The sequence below is a fragment of the Myotis davidii genome, unplaced genomic scaffold, assembly GCF_000327345.1.
Source record: "Myotis davidii unplaced genomic scaffold, ASM32734v1 scaffold159, whole genome shotgun sequence".
Classification (NCBI taxonomy): Eukaryota; Metazoa; Chordata; class Mammalia; order Chiroptera; family Vespertilionidae; genus Myotis; species Myotis davidii.
The window spans coordinates 6163696-6170114 of NW_006291231.1; the positions used below are offsets into that span (position 1 = coordinate 6163696).

Below are 6419 nucleotides of genomic sequence, written 5' to 3' on the forward strand. Positions count from 1 at the left end.
GGTAGTTTGAGGAGTAATAAGATGCATGGTAAAAAGCTAATTCAGGAGTAGAGAATTAAATGGTATTTCTCACCTCTTTAGCCTCATGGCTGCAACAACTGAGTCTTACTATTAGCCCAGCGGCATGTGAGTGGGGAAGCCACGGTGGCTGGTTCTACCCCACGATGTCACACTGGCCAGGATGAGAGAAAGAGACTCTATGAAGTGCTACTTAATTCAGTTTGACAATTATTTGTTTTTGACAGGTGAGATCAGACTTGATACCTGATGTTTGAGTTATCTATAAGTACAACCAATTTTTCTTTGTTGCAAAAAGGAGAAAAGTTATCACTTTTTATTAACTAATATACAGACCATACTTTAAAGAGTTAATGTTAAAAACATCCTGAGGCATGAGTTGGGGGGGGAGGGGTTATGGGGAGAATGAAGCCAAATATGTAATACCTTAATAAATAAATTAAAGATTGAAAAAAAATAAAAATAAAAACATCCTGAGAAATCTTTGCAAATGCTATCTCTTAGCTTGTTCTCAAAATGTAAAGGTTAGAAACTATTTCAGAAATCAGGGTCACATGTTTTAAATAGCTTCTTCTTTCATTTAAGCAGCTGTAAAAGTATATACATAATTCATTGTCTTGCATTAATGAATAATGCCTTAGAGAAGAAAATAACATTGAAGAAACCTAACATTAGAGAGGAAGCCAGCAGCCTGGACACATTTCTACACATTAAAAAATATATTTTTTAGAGATAATATTGCATAAGGCTTCTATAGTTTGTTTGAAGGCACATTGGAATGATCTGGTCTTGAACTATTCAATACTATTATTATTTAAATAGCCTTATGTGGTTGTTTGGGTTTAATGAAAATTAAATAGAAATTTATATCCTTTCTCATAGTAAAAATCAAAGAAACAGAAAACATTTAAAAAACAAAACAAAACACAGAATGGCCCTGTCAGTGTGGTCGAGTGTTGATCCAGGAATCAGGAGGTCTCTGGTTTGATTCTCAGTCAGGGCACATGCCAGGGTTGTGGGCTTGATCCCCAGTAGGGGGCGTTCAGGAGGTAGCCAATCACTATCTCATCCATGTTTCTATTTCATTATCTCTCTCCCTTCCTTTCTTTCTAAAAATCAATAAAAACATATTTAAAAGAAAACACAGAATGAAGGAGGAAAAACTTTAAAAAATAATGTATGGGAGATTATATATCAAATATATGTTATCTTGTTTTAGATAAACTTCTATATTCATTTATTTCCAATTTTTTAACAATTAAAAATGGTATTTATTAGGTATTTAATGACAGACTCTCTTCCTTTCTTTCTAAAAATCAATAAAAACATATTTAAAAGAAAACACAGAATGAAGGAGGAAAAACTTTAAAAAATAATGTATGGGAGATTATATATCAAATATATGTTATCTTGTTTTAGATAAACTTCTATATTCATTTATTTCCAATTTTTTAACAATTAAAAATGGTATTTATTAGGTATTTAATGACAGATTTGTTGACGTGTAGATAAAGATTATAGAATGAATTTGTCCAATAGTTTTGGCCAATTAACCACTAAATATTTTATTATTGGGTTTAATATCTTCTTTTAAAGCTTTATTATTGTTATTTTTGTTGCAATTATAAGTTTTGTTTGGATTGCTGCTTCTGTTCCTCTTTTTAATCTCTTCTCACTATCCTTGAAAGAATGCAAACATTTAGTGCAGTTTAATATAATTAGATACTTTACAAAAATAAATAAAATATGGACTCTTGAATTCTTGAAATTCCTGGATATTGCAGGAATTGAGTGTCAAGGTTTTGGAAAAAAATACAATTTCTTTGAGTTAAGGTGGCTAGGATATCAGTAAGATAGACTTTGCAGATTTTAACACGTAGGCTTCCCATTATACTTCTACTTGATTCCTTCTCAGGGGCAATGACAAATGTTTTGTTTGGGATGGAATCTTTCTGAATTGGTGTCAACCTAAAGATTATCTCTAAGATTATACAAGACAAAGAATGTGCCATTTTCAGGGCAAATAAATATAGGGTTATAAATAATGAATGATTCTTTTAGATTATTACTCTTTGTTGAATGTCAACATTAATACTAACTTTGTAGAGTTTTTTTAGAAAAGTGTTTGTCCTTGACATAATAGAGTAGGCATTTACTGTAATTTTTGTTTAGATTTTTCATTTTGCTTTTTAGGTAACCTGGTACACTATTTACTCACTGGGTTGAAGAGGGCCCACAAAAGCTATGTTTTTGCTAAGTCATACTTGTCATCTAATCATAGGTGTTTTGTCCAAGATTTTACTTATATTACTAGAATTAGGAAGCTCATTAAGCTTTCTAGGTATAAAATAAATTTAAATAATAATTACATTTCTCTATATCACCAACAAAATCTTAGACTATAAAACTTTAAAAATAAAACCATTTGTAATAATATCAGAAAACATAAAACACTAAAGAATAGATCTGACGAAAGATGTGCAAAAGCCCTGAACCAGCAAACTATAAAATGCTACTGAAATTAAAGATCACTTAATAAAGGGAGGGAAACACCATGCCCATGATTTATAAGACTTTCCAAATTGATGTATAGATTTAATGTTATTTCAACAAAATACTAACAAGTACTTCTGTGGAAATGAGCAGGTTTATTCTAAAATCAACAGATAGACAAAAGGTAAAAAAATAGTCAAGAACAAAGTAGGCACATTCAACATAAATAAGAATTGTTATAAAAATATAGTGATTAAGGCACTATGTATTGGTGCAAGGAAAGACAAATAGGCCAATGAAACTTGATAGTTCAGAACTAGAACCACACAGAAAAGGACTCTCGAATTTGACAAATTGGCACTGAAAGAAATAGTATTTTCTATAAATGGTGCTACGTAAGGATATACTTAAATAGATATATAGGCAGATGGATAAGAAAAATTATAACTCCCACTTTACAATGTATACAAATATTAGTTCCACCCGGACGCTATATATAGGGTGTTCAAAAAAATGTATAAGCATATATATTTTTGATAGGTCAATTGATGTTTTTTTTCTCTTCAGTTTTAACCCATTAGAATTATTCAAAGTGTGCATACATTTCTGGGGGACACCGTGTATGTTAAAGGAAAAAAAAATCTACAATAAAAATAAACATGACTTTGTGGCATGGAATGCCTCAGGGAAACAATGCTCTAACACAAATAAAAATATAGATTAGACTACATTATTAATAGATCCTCTTATCAAAAGACAAAGAATGAAAAGGTAAGCCCAAAATGAATTCCATCACCCATTATTTCTCCATTAGCCTCTCTAATCACTTTACGGTAGCTCCTTATTCCATTCTAAACTAATATCCCACATTTTGTAAGTATGAGTGTGTTCAGGGACTATGTCTGTTTATTTCAGTACTGCTTCCTGTGCCTATCCTGGAACTTTGAATATAGAGAGCACTGAGACAATATATGATGAATTAATAAATTTATGTATTAATAGTGGCCTTGGGAGAGTATGTGGCATGCATAAAGATAACCAAAATTCGAACTTCAAAGAATAGGTAGTCAAGACATGAGAATGTAGTGTGGAGGTCTGAGAAGGAATAACTTGAAGAATAAAAGTAAATTAGGTAGTATCATGCACACTAAAGGAGAAGAAAATAACACAAGCAGCAGTCAATGACTAACTGTCAAAAGGTGTACAGAGGTCAAGGACAATAAGAGCTAAAGTATGTTTGGCTTTGGAAGGAGGATACTCATAACAAGGGTAAACGTAGATTAAGTAATGCAGATGCTAGACTTCAGATGTAAAATGGTTGCCATGTAGCTTATTCAAATAATTTCTAAAATATTTTATATTATCATTGATAGAATCATTTCTTTTGACTCCATACTCTGTATGTAGGTATGGATTAAATTTCATGGCTAGGAAAAACCTTAGTTTAATTTGTCATTTTGACAAAGGTAAGAATTAAAAGCCTAAAGTTGTGCCGCAAAAGCAGAACTCACATGCCCTATACTCACTCCATTATTTTTCCTCTTACACCATCCTCTATAATAAAAGCATAGCATGCAAATTGTGTCCAGGAGTTTGACCAGAGGGCAGGGCTGGCCAGGGGAAGGGAAAGATGCCCCAGCTGGCAACCGGCAGCTGCTAGGGACCCTACCGGTGCACAAATTTCATGCACTGGGCCTCTAGTCTGTTATATATAAGTTGTCTACTCTCAAAAGGAAGTATAATATCAGACAATACCAGACAAACAACCAAGGACAAGGTTAGCCTCACAAAAAGCAGTTGGTAGTTTGCCAGAGGGTACCATTTACTTTGGCAAGTGTGGGGTTTGCATTTTCTTACATCATTGCTGCTCTTTAAAGTCTCTTTAATGGCATGTGAATTTAGGGGGTAAATATGCAGAAGTCACAACATACTAATATGGTTCCATTTATCTAAATACCAATTGCTAACAAGATAAGGTGGACAATTCAGAAAATAATGTGCAAATTGAATGAGGAGGTAAAAAATTTAGGTTGTGATCCAGTCTCAAGTATAAAAGCAAAATGGGGAATAACAAGGTGACCAGGTGGCTACAGAGAGGTTCTGAGTTCCTGGGTGTTAAATGGAAGGGGATTTAAGAAAAGAAAATCATAATCAGTGAACATTTATTCTTTTAGGGACTTTGAAACCTTTAAGCAATTTAATCCTTTTAAAAAATCTGGCCTTGACCGGTTTGGCTCAGTGGATAGAGCGTCAGCCTGCGGACTCAAGGGTCCCAGGTTCGATTCTGGTCAAGGGCAGGTACCTTGGTTGCAGGCACATCCCCAGTAGGGGGCGTGCAGGAGGCAGCTGATCGATGTTTCTCTCGTCGATGTTTTTAACTCTCTATCCTTCTCCCTTCCTCTCTGTAATTAATCTATAAAATATATATATTTTTTAAAATCTGGCAATAGATGTTATTGTTATCTTAATTTTCAAAAAGAAACACCAAAACACAAAGTGCTTATAGTAACTTGCATAAGAACTTAAGTGAAGAAGTTATAGCCATGGGATCTGAGCATTAAGGTATCTATCTTTAGGGACTATGTCTTTTAAAATTTTTAAATTTTATTTATTAAAATGTTTTCTTATCGATTTTGAGATAGAGAGGAAGGTTAGGGATAGAAAGAAACATCATCAATCATCTGATCAAATGCCTCCTGCACACTCCTACTGAGGATCGCCCACAACCCGGGGCCTGTGCCCTGACCAGGAATTGAACCGATGACCTCTTGGTTCCTGAATCAATGCTCAACCACTGAGCCACACTAGCCAGAGCCACACTAGCCAGCGCCACACTGGCCAGGTGGGACTATGTGTTATCCACTGCATTGTACAGCAGATGAGGAAACGAAGGTTCAAAAACATTTTCCCTGCCTGAACATAGCAGGGGTTCTCAACCTGTGGGTCATGACCCCTTTGGCGGTCAAACGACCCTTTCACAGGGGCCGCCTAAGACCATCCTGCATATCAGATATTTACATTATGATTCATAAAAGTAGCAACAGTACAGTTATGAAGTAGCATTGAAAATAACTTTATGGTTGGGTCACAACATGAGGAACTGTATTTAAAGGGCCAAAAGGTTGAGAACAACTGATAGAGCAACAAGATAAACTTCATCTGTGCTCAAGTTTTTCTCATTCTGTAGTCTGTGCAATCCTTCCACTTTCTACTTTGAGGAACTGTGCACATACCCTCCCATTCTGGGGGTGCATAATTCAAATTAATATAATGAAAACTTCAATCCATCTTGTAAGAAAATCTGTTTATTTTTGTTCAACTCAGCTTTTCCAGTGTGTCTCTAACTTCTTTGACCATGTCATGACTATTTTACCTGTAAAATCTATTAACTTTACACCAATTTCATATCTTACAGAATGGATTGAGAAATGGTGCCCTATGCCAGATGGTATCACAATTAACCAAAGGGTGTTTAATGTAGCAGCAAAGACAAATTTCACCCCACCTCTGCTAACAGGTTACTGCTAATGATTTATTATGCCCCTCTTCAACTGTTAGGATAGCTAGAGTAAGGATATTCCTGAGACATTTTCTGCTTTGCTTTATTGAAATCATCTAATCCCAACTGAGAGTGAAGACATAATAAATAGTTATAATAACTATAATAACTATATATTTTACACTTTTTTAAAGAATGTTTTTAGCCCGGCCAGCATGGCTCAGTGGTTAAGCGCTGACCTATGAACCAGAAATTCATATTTGATTCCCAGTCAGGGCACATGCCTGGGTTGCAGGCTCGATCTCCAGTGAGGAGTGCGTAGGAGGCAGTTGATCAATGATTCTCTGTCAACATTGATGTTTCTATCTCTCTCTCTCTCTCCCTTCCTCTCTGAAATCAATAAAAATAT

The 6419-nt window shown here is 34.6% G+C and overlaps 1 long non-coding RNA gene across 7 annotated transcripts in view; it reads left to right on the forward strand.

Annotated features, from left to right (window-relative positions):
• Positions 1-6419, forward strand: part of LOC107183195 — a 35346-nt gene that overhangs the window by 21895 nt on the left and 7032 nt on the right. For 3 of the 7 annotated variants that reach the window (XR_001513978.1, XR_001513977.1, XR_001513979.1), the window contains exon 3: positions 2662-2664. The exons of 2 other annotated variants lie outside the window; for them this stretch is intronic. This is a non-coding gene — a long non-coding RNA (uncharacterized LOC107183195). Of the gene's footprint in view, positions 1-2661; positions 2665-4604; positions 4609-4804; positions 4810-6419 lie in introns of all 7 variants that reach the window. 2 more of the 7 variants (XR_001513980.1, XR_001513984.1) reach the window with 2 other exon arrangements.